Below are 14,831 nucleotides of genomic sequence, written 5' to 3' on the forward strand. Positions count from 1 at the left end.
AGGCTCAGCCACATCAGCAGGGACTCAGATCCAGACAGTCTGGGTTTAAATCCTTCTGTGGCATGTGCTGGCTCTATGATTTTGTGAAAGTTTTGAAGCTTCTCTTTGCCTCTGTTTCACATGTAAAGTGGGATGACAATGGCACCTATGTCATAGGGGTTTTGAGTGTTAAATGAGATAATATTTGTCATATGCCTAATACAGGCTGTGGCTCATAATAAGCCTCCAAAGAAGTATAATTTCATGTCATGACCAAGAAGCAGTGGTGTTTTGTGATTTAGAGCATAGACTCTGGATCATTCTTTCTGTGCTTGAAACAAAGCTTGGTCACTTTCTAGCCAATGGCCTGGGAGAATATATTTAAAAATCTGTATTTTCATTCCCTCATCTCTGAAATAGGGCTAGTACTAGTACTAGAAGTGAGAGTTCAATGGCTCCTGTATGGAGTGGACTTAGACCACCACCTGGCCCTCGTGACGTGCCCATAGCCAAGCCCATCTCTTTGCTATTAATGTTACTGTCAGTGCTGTTCCCATCATTATCAAGGAAATAAGGCGATATTCTGATTCTCTCATACTGGAATATTTTATCCCTCTCCCCAGTGTTGACTCCCTCAAAAGGTGCAGGTAGTAAGAACACTGACTTGGAGACCTTGTTCTGACTTCTCCACGAACCCTCCAGTGGAATCATTTCTTCTTCCTCTTTGTGTTCTCAGGAACCTATCCCACCCTATCTTCCAAGTTGCTCAGGGTAATGCAGTAGAAGTGGCCCTTGATAAATAAGGAAGCTTCGGGGATTTTGAAGTCTTTTTTATTCTCTTCTCAACAAAATCTGGATTCTAAGACTCTTGACTTACTGCAACCAAGGGGAAGAAGTCGGGTACAATGCTGTTCCTCTCTTTGGATTGTTGCTCAAAAATGGTTTAATTCTTTCCCAGGGAAATAGATGCCAGGGTTTTAGGTCCAAAAGCTGAACCCAGGAAGAGTCAACGCAGGCTCTTTGCTCTTCACAGGTTTGGGATGGGGCATCCCTTTACACAGGGCTTCTCAGTGACCCCTCTGAATTTCCCCTGGGCCTTTCCCAAAAGGACAGTCTCAAAAAGACATCAAGAGCATATCAGAACCCCCTAGCAGATAGCCCACATGCATGGGGAACTGTTGACTGATGGAAGTGACACCCATGTTTTTTAAAAGCCTTTTAATTCATGGGGCGCCTGGGTGGCGCAGTCGGTTAAGCGTCCGACTTCAGCCAGGTCACGATCTCACGGTCAGTGAGTTCGAGCCCCGCGTCAGGCTCTGGGCTGATGGCTCGGAGCCTGGAGCCTGTTTCCGATTCTGTGTCTCCCTCTCTCTCTGCCCCTGCCCCGTTCATGCTTTGTCTCTCTCTGTCCCAAAAATAAATAAAAAACGTTGAAAAAAAAAAAATTTAAAAAAAAAAAAAAAGCCTTTTAATTCCTGTCGCTAATCCCCCCACATTCTTTCTTGCATGTTCATGACTATAAATCAGATATGAGTATGCCATTCACCACTCTGCTTCTCTGAATCACCCTGACATTGATTCTAGGACACCTCCTCATTGTGTCTGCACCAAGGAGAGCCTAGGGGATCCTTGGGATTCATTTGAGGTTACTGACTTGAGTTGGTTAAGACAGGAGAGAGGGTGAGAGCTGGCTTCTGCCTGCCAGGCAGGAGGCCAGACCCCTGGCATTTAATGTGGACTCTCTCACTCACTCCAGGCCATGGCTCAGTGAGATGGGCGTTACAATGGTTGGTTTGTAGGAAAAGACAACCAAGTTTGGAGACCCAAAGGCTATGCAGCTTGTCAGATGGAGCTCAAATTTGAATCTGTATCTCCATCCCTCCAAGGCTCTGTGCTTTGTTCAATGTCCCATGGCACCTAGTGGGTATTGTAAACTTAGCAAATTGGAAGGCCTTGATGGGTCAATTTGTATCCCCAGCCTCGCTTTGAGACCCTATTCATCCCTAAAATCCAAGGAGAACATACAATTTATCATCCTTACTGGAGATTTCTGAAAGGAAAATGTTGAATTGTATATTAATAATTACACCTGTGCAGCAGGTAAAAGTTGGGACATATGGTAGTCCTACAAAAATCAGCCTGGAGAGTGAATATCGGATTTGCCCTAGTAGCTGACAATCCAAAGCTCTCTGTATTGGTCAAGGGTTGAGAATTAGATGCGGGAGTGAGCCTTTATTAGCAGGAGAGGAATGGGAATCAAGGAGTGGACAAAGTGGAGATCTGGTAGGGGTGAGCTCTTTTTTAATTAAATAATTCCTGGTTATTAAATATGTTTGTTGGAGAAGATGTGGAAGAGGCAAAGAATACAGAAATAAAGAAAAGGAACAATTCTGATGATCCCAGAATAGTCCTTTTCTTTTTCTTTTTCTTTTTAATGTTTTATTATTTACTTTTGAGAGAGAGAGAGAGAGAGAGAGACAAAGTGCAAGTGGGGGTGGGGCAGAGAGAGAGAGGGAGACACAGCATCCAAAGCAGGCTCCAGGCTCTGAACTGTCACCCCAGAGCCTGACGTGGAATTCGAACTCACAAGCTATGAGATCACCACCTTAGCCGAAGTCAAATGCTTAACCAACTGAGCCACTCAGGTGCCCCTACAATAGTCCTTTTCGATCTTCTTTCTATATACCTATTTTTAAATACATAATTGAAACCATATACTTCATGTCCTGCTTTTTTTCACTTAAAAATTTAAATGAGCATTTTCCAATATCTCTAAGGACTCTTTAAAAATATTTTATTGTCCGCCTAATTTTTTATTATAAAGATGTTATAACATGTCTAAGCAGTCCCTTTCTCTTTGGGCATTAAATTTGTTTCTAGTTACTTCATTTCATAAATGGTGCCACAGTGGATCATACTATAGGTCAATCTCTGTTTATATTTCTTTTAGCTTGTGTAGAAATATTAAAGTTTCTGATAAAAGGGGTATATGCTGTCCCTCTTCCCTTCCCCCTGTCTTGAAAAAATTGTGATATCTGGAGCTATTGCAGCCATTTTTTGACTATGAGGTGCTGAGAATGAATTAAAGGCCAGAGGAACTGCATGAACCCTGGTCTTGACATTGATGAAACATTGAACCAAATCCAAAAGCCAGACTTAACATATGTGAGAAAATCACCCTCTGAGTATTTAAGCCACTGTGTTTCAATATCAGTTTCCTGCAGCTGAACACTTCCGTGCGTGGTATAAACTGGGAAAAGAGAAGAAGCTGAATTGGGAAAGAATCGCCTTTAATGGGCCGAGTAAAAGGGAAAGAAAGTAGGATGGTGAACATTTATAATTCGCTTCTTTTCCTTGTGGTCCCTAATATCTTTTTGCATCACCTACTATATGTAAAGCAATAGCAAACACCTTGACTTCTGCTCTCCCAGCTGCTTACCTCCCTTATCCATTTTTACTACCAGTTCCTTTTTCATGTGGTTTATCATAGATACATTCTGTACACTGAAGTCTAGAGTCCCATAAGTGCTCAAATCTTACTCGTACGTAATCTTGTGTATATGAGAACTGTGTAGTAGAGGAACTCATCTTAGAGGCAAAATTCCTAGTCCGTTTACTAAATCATATACCTATGGAAGACTGACACAGAACAAGAAGGAAGCATGCAGATGGCCTGTACTTGGGCCCCACCATGGGTCTGAGGTCACATACACCAGGCCAGTACCCCTGTCTCAGAGAGCTCTCCTGGTTTGTCTGTGTAATGGACACTGGAACGCTGGCCTCTATCTATGCTAAGGGAACCTTAGGAAACAACATCCATTAAATCTACCCCTCCATTTGTCAATGGAAGTGCTAATATTGGGGCATTGTGTATGGGATGGGGGCAAAGGGAGGGAAGTAATTGATTTAAATCTACTGTATATACGGCAATGTGCTAGGCATTGTATTCTCCAGTTGTTTTTAGGTATCTCTTGTTTGAGTGATTTTTATTTCCAAAGTGACACGTGCTTCACTGACATCAGTCATTATTGCACTGATATTCAGTGAAGACTAGAGGGTTGAGATCACCACAGCAATTACGAACGTAGAACCTGGAGTCGAATCCTCACTCCATCAGTAATGAGTTACGTGAGCTTGGATAAATTACTTCATTAGTTTCTTCGACTCTACACCCAAAATATATGCACCCGTGTCACAGAGTAGTGGTAGGGATCAAATGAAATGATCCATGTGAAAATCTGTCGTACGGTGCCCAGCACATGGAAAGTTAGTTTTCCTTACCCGTTTTTTCTCCCTCAGTATTCTTCAAAGAACCTCAGCTCTCTTCCCTCCACAGCCTCCTCATCCCTGAGTCCCAGGCACGGGAGAAAGGACCTAAGTGGGGAAGGTGAGCAGAGTCTGTTGTCACGTCTGTAACCAGAAACAGTATATTAGGAGAGCTACTTTAGTTTGTTTTTAAACAAAAAGGAATCTTGAAAAAGGGAGTGTGAATGGCTTCATTTACTGGCTGGTGGAATTTGCTTGTCATCTGGAAACCACCCTCATTTTCCTTGTATTCCACATCTTCCCTTTAGTGAACAGGGAGCCTTTTCCAAGTGCTCCTTGACTCAACGCCTGCACCACAGCCTCCCGGGAGGGGGAGTAAAATGCCTCTTCCTGTAAACCCCTTGTACAATCCTCCCTGTTCTTAGGTTTCTCACTTTGAAGTTAGATTATTACTTGGAACTTAGACTTTTACACAATTATTTGCATTTTTGTGTGTTATCTCTATCTATCCCTATAGTCTTAGGAGTTTTCTCTTCAAGACACTCTGAACTGACATGTTCAGTTGTCCAGTCATTGTCTCCAAAACTTTATTGTCACAATGTCATTGTCTTTTTGCTATATCCATTTGATCCATTATCTAAAGAAGTTCCCCACCCACTCTTAGCCCACTGAGCTAGTTACCCTTTGTGTCTGTCTATCGTTGTTGCTGGACATTCCTTCTGCATTGATTGGCCTTTATATTTACACTTGAAGAAAACTTTGTTTGAAATATGTCCCAGAAAGGAAAGTCCCAAGATGGTAAACTAGGGACTGCTTCATCCTATCTCTTCAGTTGCCTTTCTTTCTTTACTTCCTCCTTGCTCCCTCCTTTCCTTTCCCTTCCCTTCCCTTCCCTTCCCTTCCCTTCCCTTCCCTTCCCTTCCCTTCCCTTCCCTTCCCTTCCCTTCCTTTCCTTTCCTTTCCTTTCCTTTCCTTTCCTTTCCTTTCCTTTCCTTTCCTTTCCTTTCCTTTCCTTTCCTCTTCTTTCTCTCTCTCTCTTTCTTTCAACTAGCACTAGTCTGACATCCACATGTGTCAGGTTAGCTGCAGGGCACTCATAGGTTAGTGGAAATGAGTCAAACCCCTGCCCACTCCATTCCCCATCTTAAAACTCACTGCAGCTCTTTTGGTAGCTTTACTTATACTATATTCATCTCTGCCTCCTCCTCAGCCAGTTCCCTAGTGCATCTGGCATCTTCAGCCTTCCCTGGAGCAACAAGATCTCTTTCGAATCCACCCCCCACCCCCAAGCCCCTCAGCTTCCTGCTCCTACTTTTAGTATTCAATTTGTAGAAATAGAACATGTCATCCATCTGCTGAAACTGCCTCTTCAGTTGTTACTGATTAGAATATCTGGGCTTAGACTGAATCGTGGGATATTTAGAATCAATAGATGTGTGTTACAAGCAGAAATAAGAGACCGAGATGATCACTATCAAATTGTCAAAAAATCAGGATTGAAATCTAGAGTCTAGTTTTACCTCCATAGTCTTAAGTAAGAGACTTAACTTCTTTAAGGTTTAATTTATTCCTCTGTGAAATGAAGACAATCATGTCAAATTCATTGGAAGACACACAGGAGATGATATAAGAGAGAAATTTCTCTACACGTGTTTGGTACTATGAAGGTTATTATTATACAAATATCTTAAAAGGAATTTTTTCGGGGCGCCTGGGTGGCGCAGTCGGTTAAGCGTCCGACTTCAGCCAGGTCACAATCTCGCGGTCTGTGAGTTCGAGCCCTGCGTCAGGCTCTGGGCTGATGGCTCGGAGCCAGGAGCCTGTTTCCGATTCTGTGTCTCCCTCTCTCTCTGCCCCTCCCCCGTTCATGCTCTGTCTCTCTCTGTCCCAAAAATAAATTAAAAACTTTGAAAAAAAAATTAAAAAAAAAAAAAAAGGAATTTTTTCTGAACATTTCTGGATGCCCCTGACTTATAATTGTAGCCCTTGATTTTGTTAGCCCATAAACCCTATAAAAGCAAAAGGATCCAATCTGTGTCACCTGATTTCTGCTCATGGTCATATAGACCAGTGGACCCGCAATCCTGTCACTGGTCCTCATCCAAGCTCTGGAAATGGCCTCAGGGAGAAGTAAGATGTTTTCCCTGTTAGAAGGGAAGACAACAGATCTTGGATCATTGAGTCTCCCCCTCTTTCTTTAGTGTTTCCAATCTTTTTATACACTCTATTCTGGGTCCTTCACCTTTAGTCCTGGTTAACCTAGAGGCTAAGGAGTTACTCACAGAGGACAGAGGAGACTCATAAGGGATAGTTATATGTCCCAAAGGAGGCTCATAAGGGATGGTTTGGCCCCCCAAATGGTGCCAAAGTGCTCTGAACACAGTAGCTCACTGGTCATGGAAAACCCATTTCTTAGACCCTGTTCTTACCAATGGAACCTGCTGAGTGTGAACAATGATCGACCATGACTTTGCTTCTTGGAGGCCACTTTTCTCAAATAAAAAGAGTCCTGAGCCAAACTGAAGACACTGTTTCTGGTACCAGCTCTGCCAATATCTCCCTATGGATCCAGCCTATGATAGTCACTACCACTCTCTGGGCCTCCAACTCCCTTAACTACTGATTTTCTGGGATGTAATACTGCCTATCTTCCCTATACCCTTGACAACAATCCTAAAGCACTTTCTGCCCTCCACTTCTCTCAGCTTTGAATGTGTTACATACCTGAGCTAGATTTCCAGAGCCATTGTCTGACATCCTTGTACCGTTCCAGGCAGAGCTGACATGAGTTTATGACTCTTGTTCATGGTACTGGGTGGGGGGAAGGAACGGCAATAAAGACGTTTATGTTGGTACACGGAATGGATCTGCATGTTAAACTGCTTCCAAAGACAGCATAGATAGTAAATTATTGCTCCCAATCCAGGTTTCCATTTCACTCTCTGCAAAGCAAGACCCAGGACACTTGGAAGGTCATGCTAAGGATTTAGTTGATTAGTACTCTAGGGAAGCAGTATAGAAAAGGCATTTGGAGTCTGATCTAACTGAATTTGTCTCCATTCCTACTAGCTGTATGACCTTGGGAATATAATGTAACTCCTCTGACCCTCCCCATTTAGAGTGCTGTGACAATTAATCAATGGTGGACCTTATTTAGAGCACCACTTAGTAAATCAAAGCATAATTACAGCTTAAAAAACAAATTGCAACTGCTGGTAGTGGTTTTCTTCCAGGGCGCAGAGTATGGAAAAGGGGGAAAAAAAATAACTTTACAATGGAGAAACCTTTCAGATACTACCTCAGTGATGTAATCAAGGTCAGTATCAATGGTAATAAATCATGTTGATAGTATGTACCCTTGATATTTTGTGATGATGTGATGTGGCACTGTACATGTGTAAGACCTTCCTCTTAATAACACATCACCCTGGTCTAATCATGAGAAAAACATTTAATTACAATAGGAGTATATTCTATTAGATACCTGAGCAGTACTCCTCAAAACTGTCAAGGTCATCAAAAGCAAAGTCTGAAACTGTTACAGCCAAGAAGAGCCTAAGGAGACACAACTGCTAAATGTAATGCGGTGCCCTAGATGGGATCCTGGAACAACAAAAACTACAAATGAGGTAAAAGCTAAGGAAATCTGAACAAAACATGGACTGTAGTTAATATCAAGACATCAATTTTGGTTCATTAATTGAAGCAAATGTACCATACCAATGTGAGATGTTAATAACGGGGGTGCAGAGTATACGGAAACTGTACAATCTTTTTAATTTTTCTGTAAATTTAGACTGTTCTCGAAAAAATAAAGTCTATTTTAAAAAGTGGATTATAATAGCCATTTTCTACAAAAAGTCATTATTTAACGCCCTTGTGTAGAGTGCACTCTCAGTCCTAGGCCTTGTGTCGGGTGCTGGGCTGCAGACAGGAATGAGGCCTGGCCCTGGCCTCCCAAAGAGCTTGGAGCCTATTGGGAAGCCAGCCAAGTGCTTAGGCATCGCACGCCCTCCTTTACATGCTACAGCAGACACGGGACCAATGGGCCACGGGGATGGAAACTAGGCTATGCTTCCATTGGAAGGCTGTGTCACAGTCTCAAAGAACTAGTTAGGGTTTGCCGAGTGGAGAAGGGGCTGGCGGCATCTGGGCAGAGCGAGCTGCGTGTGTAAAGGAACTGAGGAGGGAGGGGGCGGTGGGGAGAGGAGCGTGGCAGACGTGAAATGTGGAGGGACCTGGGGAGTGACATGAAGCCAGAAAAGTCAGAACTTACTTACTCCACGGGTAGGGCTGCTGTAGCAAATTAGCACATACTTGAGGGCTTCAAAAGAACAGAAGCGTCAGCAGGACTGCACTCTCGAGTCTCCAGAGGGTAATCGTCCCTTGCTTCATCCAGCTTCTGGTGGCTATCAGCATTTCTTGGCTTGGACCTGCATTACTCCAGTCCCTGCCTTCGTCTTCATATTGCCGCCTTCTCTCTGTGTGTCTCCACATTCTCTCCTCTTCTTATAAGGACTAAGGACACCTGTCATTGGAGTTAGGGCCCACCCTAAATACAGGATGATGTCATCCCAAGATCCTGAATTTAATTAAATCTGCAAAGACCCTTTTTCCAAAGAGGGTCACCTTCACAGTTTCTAGGTATTGGGATATGCACATATTTGGGGGTAGGGGAAGGGTCACTATTCAACCCAATGGAGTGGCCAAGGAAGGACTTTCTGAGATGGGGACATTTACGTGGGAAACGGACTTGCAAAGAACAGGGGATGAGTATTCCAGGTGAAGAGAATAACATGCTCAAAGACCTGGAATTGGGAAAAAGCTGTGTGTGTCTGAGAAGCTAAAAGGACACAGCGGATCTGGAACCTGGTCGGCAAGGGGGAGTGGAGCCCAGAAGACCTTGGAAGGCCTGGTAGGAAGGTCTCAAATCACAGCTTATCAGCGTGGAAGGGGTCTTATAATGACTGGCCCCTGCCTCCAGACTCAGTCTCTTCTCCAGAGCTCTCCTTTTCACCTCCCCACCGCTCTGGAGGGCTTGTGCACAGGGCATTACCGTAACTCCTGGCCCTTCATAAGATGACATACAACACCTGTGGGAAGAAGCCCTTTGTTTACATCCATTTGATGTCATCCAGCTAGAGTGGCAGCAGCTTTATAGTGGCATAGTGAGCCTGGGTCTCAATGCCAACTTCCAGTTTCGATGAAACAAGCCCCATCAGGCCCTGCTGTAAGCTACTAGCTTTATGTCTTTGAACAAGCTTTGCCTGGTTTTGTTTCAGGCCACTCAGGCAACTGTGGGGTTGGGGCATGAGCTCCAGGCTGAAGTTTCTTACTAGCCAGAGAGCCTTGGAAAGCCATCTAGCTCCTCAAAGCTTCACCTCTAAGATAGAAATGAAAAACCCAATCTCGAAGCAAGGCTGTAAGACTCCGTGAGATCATGCGTTCGAGAACGTTTTGTGAGTGAGAGGGTGTTTTACACACCGGAGGAGGTGCTGTCTGAAGCTCTGGGTGTCTCTAACCATCTTTCTGGAGGCAGGAGGTGCTCAGGATCCACCACATCCCGCCATCTGCTCGTGTCCTCGGCGCTGACAGCTGCGTGTCATTGTCACTCCCCAAGGGGTTAACGTGCATCATGTCCCATCTAGATATCATCCTGGAGCGAGTTCCCAAGATGGAAAGAAACAAAACTCGCATTTGTCTCTCTATAAAAAGCGGCCTGTCTTTGAAACTTGACCCTGTCGAAAACCTCCTGAATTGAGCATGGAGGAAAAGGAAAAGGAAAAAAAAACTATCTGTGTAATTAATCAGCATTTTGTCCAACCCAATTTGGTTTTAAAGGACATTCATGAAGACCAACGTACCTGTCCAGGCCAATCCTGGGGGCCCTGTGAGTGGCCACGTGGACTTGACCTCCCCGTTGTCTGCAGTCCACTCATTTGCAAACTGGTTTCAATGAAGGTAACAGTTTGTGGTAATGGGAACCATATGTGCTGGTGGCTGCTGTCAGTAAAAATAGCCAACATGGCCTGTGTGGCCAGACACAACATCAAGCTAAGAGCAGGAAGACAAAAGCTGTGTGAAGGAAGGAAAAAGTTGTTTCAGAAGCCTAGAGACAGGAGCCTGCCTGACAGGGGGATGAGGTGTCGGGCACTGGGACCTGAAGCCAAGGGACTTGTCAACGTTTGCATGAAAGCCCAGCCCTCCCCAGCCTGGTTTTCTACGCTCTGATGGTCCAGTTGAGAAGGGACAGAGAAGACTCTGTCTGGGAACAGAGCCAAGGCTCAGCACACATACAGATCTCTGTAGGATGTGTGCTGGGGCACAGAATCCTTTCTTACCTAAACATTCTGATAGATGCTGGAGCCTGGGGAACTATACACAAGGAGGTAAGGCCAGAAATTAAAAAAAAAAAAATTAAGCATAAATTTTAGGATGCTTTTCAAATCTTTTCTGCTTTATAACATAATAGAAAGAGCATGGATTGAAAGTTGTGAGACCTGATTTAATCTGTCCATGCACACACTCTTTGTATAAACATAAGCAAGCTGTTTTATCTCTTCAGAGCTTCCATTCATTAGTCTGTAAATGGAAGATAATGTACCCAGTGGTTGTTTTTAAGAGTACATGAACTGGAACACCTGGGTGGCTCAGTCAGTTAAGTGTCAGACTCTTGGTTTCGGCTCAGGTCACGATCTCACGGTTTGTGAGTTCCAGCCCCACGTCGGGCCCTGTGCTGACAGCACGGAGACCACTTGGGATTTTCTCTCTCTCCCTCTCTCTCTGCCCCTCCCCCACTCATGCTTGCTCTCTCTCAAAAATAAACTTAAAATTTTTTTCTTAAAACAGAGTACATGAACTGATGCTCCTTGCCTTTATTTACAGGATAGAATACACTGTTCAGTCATTCAACAAATATTTATTAAGTACCTATGAGGGGCCAGGCATGGTTCAGAGGAATAAATCAGTGACTAAAAAACAAAACGACCTGTTCTCATAGAGTTTTCACTCTAGCTGTAAGTAAAACATAGAATGTTGGGAGGTCAAAAGTGTTATGGATACAAAAAAAAAAAACATAGGGAAGGGGTTCAGGAGGGCCAGTACTGGGGTGCAGTTTTAAACGGGGTAGTCAGGAAAGGCTTTGCTGAGAAGGTGACATTTGAACAAAAGCTGAAGGAAGTGAGAGAGTGAGACATGGAACTATTTGGGAGGCTAGTACTGAAAGCAGAAAAAAACCACTGGAGTGCAGACACTGAGCAGGAGAGAGCCTAGAGTACTCAGGGCAGCAAAGAGACTAGTGTAGCTGGACTGGAAGGAGCCAGAAGTCAGAGAGGCATGGGGGGCTATGGTAAAACTTTGGCTTGACTCTGTACAAGTGGAGCATCTTGGCAAGGTTTTGGACAGAAGAGTGACAAGATTGGACGTTAGTTAGTTAGTTAGTTAGTTAGTTAGTTAGTTAGTTAGTTGTTCTTAGGTAGGATGGCACTGGCCGTCACGTTGAGAAGAGTTTCTATTTTTGCAAGTACAGAAGCAGAGACTAGTCAGGGGACTGTTGCAAGAATCCTGGTGAAGGCAAATGGTGTCTTGGACCAGAATGATAAGAGGAGAGGTGATTAGAAGTGGTGGGGTTCTGGAATGTATTATGAAAATAAAGAGAACCCCCAGGATTTGCTGATAGCTTGAATGTGGATTTCAGAGAGAGGAGTCAAGAGAGATTCCAAGGTTCTGAGTATAAACAACTGGAAGAAGCGGCCACGTGCAGAGATGGGGATAATTCTAGATGAAGCAGGTTAAGTTTGAGAGGCTTGTTAGACATTCAGGGGGAGGTGCAGAGTATCCAGGTAGATGAGAATCACAAACATGTAGACGGTATTTGAGACTATGAGACACTAGATCACCATGGGAGTGAGTGATGGCAGAGAAGATAGAGATGTTTCTCCACGGGGCCTCAAAGATGTATAGAGCTTTAGTAAAGCCTTCAACATAATGTCATCTTCCAAGAGCATGAACTACAAGAGCAGGTACACTGAGAGCTGATGTGGATGTGAAACCTTATAAGGCAGATAGATAGATAGATAGATAGATAGACAGACAGACAAAATATTATTTTAGGTACAAAAAGTAAGAACCAGAGTGGTGAATTAATCTGCACACTGTCAAATAGCTGATGAAAAGCAGCACGGGAATTCAAACCCAGGTGTCCTGACCCCCGGGTCTTTTCCACGACAGCTGTCTGCCAGTGCTGTCCTTACTTCTAAGGTAGACATACATCTTTTGTCCTCAACGTATTTGTCAAGCTTCTCCAAGTTTGAAATCTAAACCAGGTCATCCTAACAGTTAAGTACTTTCGCTTCCCAAGCTGGAGGTCTTACCAGCCTTAAAAAACAAAAACACATCATGAAAAACTGTCCTTGGCAAAGAATAACAATAACAAAAGGAATGAGAGATAGAGAATGACAAAAAAATCTTGCCTTCCATTTTCCCAAAGGTACTCACTTTCTCCTGGACTCTAAATCATCTTCTCTGTCTTTGGAGGAGGTAGATATAAGGCAGAGACAATATCGCTTGTCTTCTAAATCAGGCATGAGGGACAGATAGAAAGACAAAGTGATCCATGTGGGGTCACCAAGCAATTCATGAATGTGACTTGGAGGAGGTCTTGGTTCTTATGCATGCCTCCTTTTCCCTCGGTAGGAATACAGCCTATCAAACACTGCTTTACCCCATGTGTACACAAGCTGGTGGAAATGAAATAATGTTTGGTAATTTTGGAGCACTCTTACCCACTATTGATAAAACACTTTTTGAGAAGCTACTATGTTTATTAACATTCATCGTGAAGTTGAATAAATGTGGCTTGAAAATATGAAATAATTTGACCAAGGTTACTATAAAACAAAAAGACATAATTTTTAAAAAGTTAATATAATCCCTAGAAGGTAAATATAAATCTATTTTTAAAAGCATGACACTTGGCGTCTATAGGACTTAGGACAATCAGGTCCAGTTCTGTCTGGAGTCACTGTGTTCTGCACTGTGACTGAGTCCTAACAGCATCTGCTTTCCCCCTTTCCCGTTTGGTTAACATCATTCCTTCTTGAGAAACACCTAATGTTGATTTCTTGAAGATATGTCCTGGACCTTCTCCATCCTGTTATCCCCAAAGCCTTTCTGTTCTCCTGACACAGTGTAGGATATGGTAGATGTTGGCTCGGCTGCACTGAGCTGAAGTTGGTAAGCCAAAGGGGAAGAGGAATAAAGATTGTAACTGTAGGTTAGGGTGAGACTACAAAGAGCCTTGAATGCCAAGCTAAGCTGTATGCATATCTGTCTATAATTAGTGGGTTGCCAGGGCCACCGCCTTGAGTAGCCCCTAGGTTCTGAATGTCCACTGAGGGTTGTCTTACAGAAAGAAGGAGCTTCCTGAGTAAATAAAGTGGTGGTGAACATGTCTTCCTCATAAACCTCAGAAAAACCCATCCCAACACTTCTTACTGTTTTTCAGATTTGAAAACTTTTTTTTTTTCTTCCTACTCACACCTCAGGTCTTTTCAGGACTCCAGACAAAGACAACTAATTCCTACAGGGCCATTTCAGGCTTGTGCTGAGTCCAAAGTAGGGAAATAGCAAGTAGGAGATGACATTTGATGTGTTGAAATTTCCTGTTCAAATTTATAGCCCAGGCATTCTATGTGGGTTGGATGAACTAGGGAGAACTCTTTAATTCCGTTCAACTCATCGTATATTTATTAGCTGTGCTAATAAGAGAAAGACATTAGCTCTTGCTCTCGTGCATCTGTCTGATCAATGGGAAGGGAAGAAAGGGAAATATGCGGATAAGCACACAGTAAAGCAGACTGTGATGCTAGGAAGTGATGCTCATGTCTCTATGGACTTACAGATCACATGCAGTTAGGGGAGGCCGGACTGGACAGAGGCTTCCTTTGGCAATGATATTCGAAATTGGCCTTCCAGAACATTTAAGATTTTGACATAGAAAGATGGAATGGGAAAGAGGTCATTCTAGTTAGAAAGAACAGAGAGGTTAAATGAAGGAGGCAAAAGATCCCAAGGAAGTAGATTCAGAGAACAGTTGCTATTTTTATTTAACATGAGCTATTTAGGGACCTCTGGTGATGTTTTTAAGCCTTATATTAAAAGAAATGAAGCCTGGTTGATTCTAAATACACTGGGTTTGGGAGTTAGGGATAAATCGCATGTGTGTGTGTGTGTGTGTGTGTGTGTGTGTGTGTGTGTAAATGCATATATTATAAATGTATAAATGTATATATTATTGTGTGTGTATATGGAATTGGCTCATGTAATGATTATGGAGATTGACAAGTCCCAGGATCAAGCAGGGTGAGTCAGCAAGCTGGAAAACCAGGGGTGGCTGATGGTTTAGTTCTAGTCTCAGTCCAAAGTCCTGAAAACCAGGAAAGCTGATGGTTCGTTCTAGTCTGAAGGCAGGTAGTCTCAAGACCCAGGAAGAGCTAATGCTTTAGTTCAAGTCCAAAGTCAGCAAAAAAGCCAATATCCAAGTTTGAAAGTAGTCAGGTGGGAAAAATTCTCCTTACTCTGGGGAT

At 43.3% G+C, this 14,831-nt stretch overlaps 1 long non-coding RNA gene across 1 annotated transcript in view; it reads left to right on the forward strand.

The window, feature by feature from the left end:
• Positions 1-14,831, forward strand: part of LOC131491529 (uncharacterized) — a 568,938-nt gene that overhangs the window by 424,860 nt on the left and 129,247 nt on the right. The window lies entirely within an intron of this gene.

This window comes from Neofelis nebulosa, chromosome 12 (assembly GCF_028018385.1).
Source record: "Neofelis nebulosa isolate mNeoNeb1 chromosome 12, mNeoNeb1.pri, whole genome shotgun sequence".
Classification (NCBI taxonomy): Eukaryota; Metazoa; Chordata; class Mammalia; order Carnivora; family Felidae; genus Neofelis; species Neofelis nebulosa.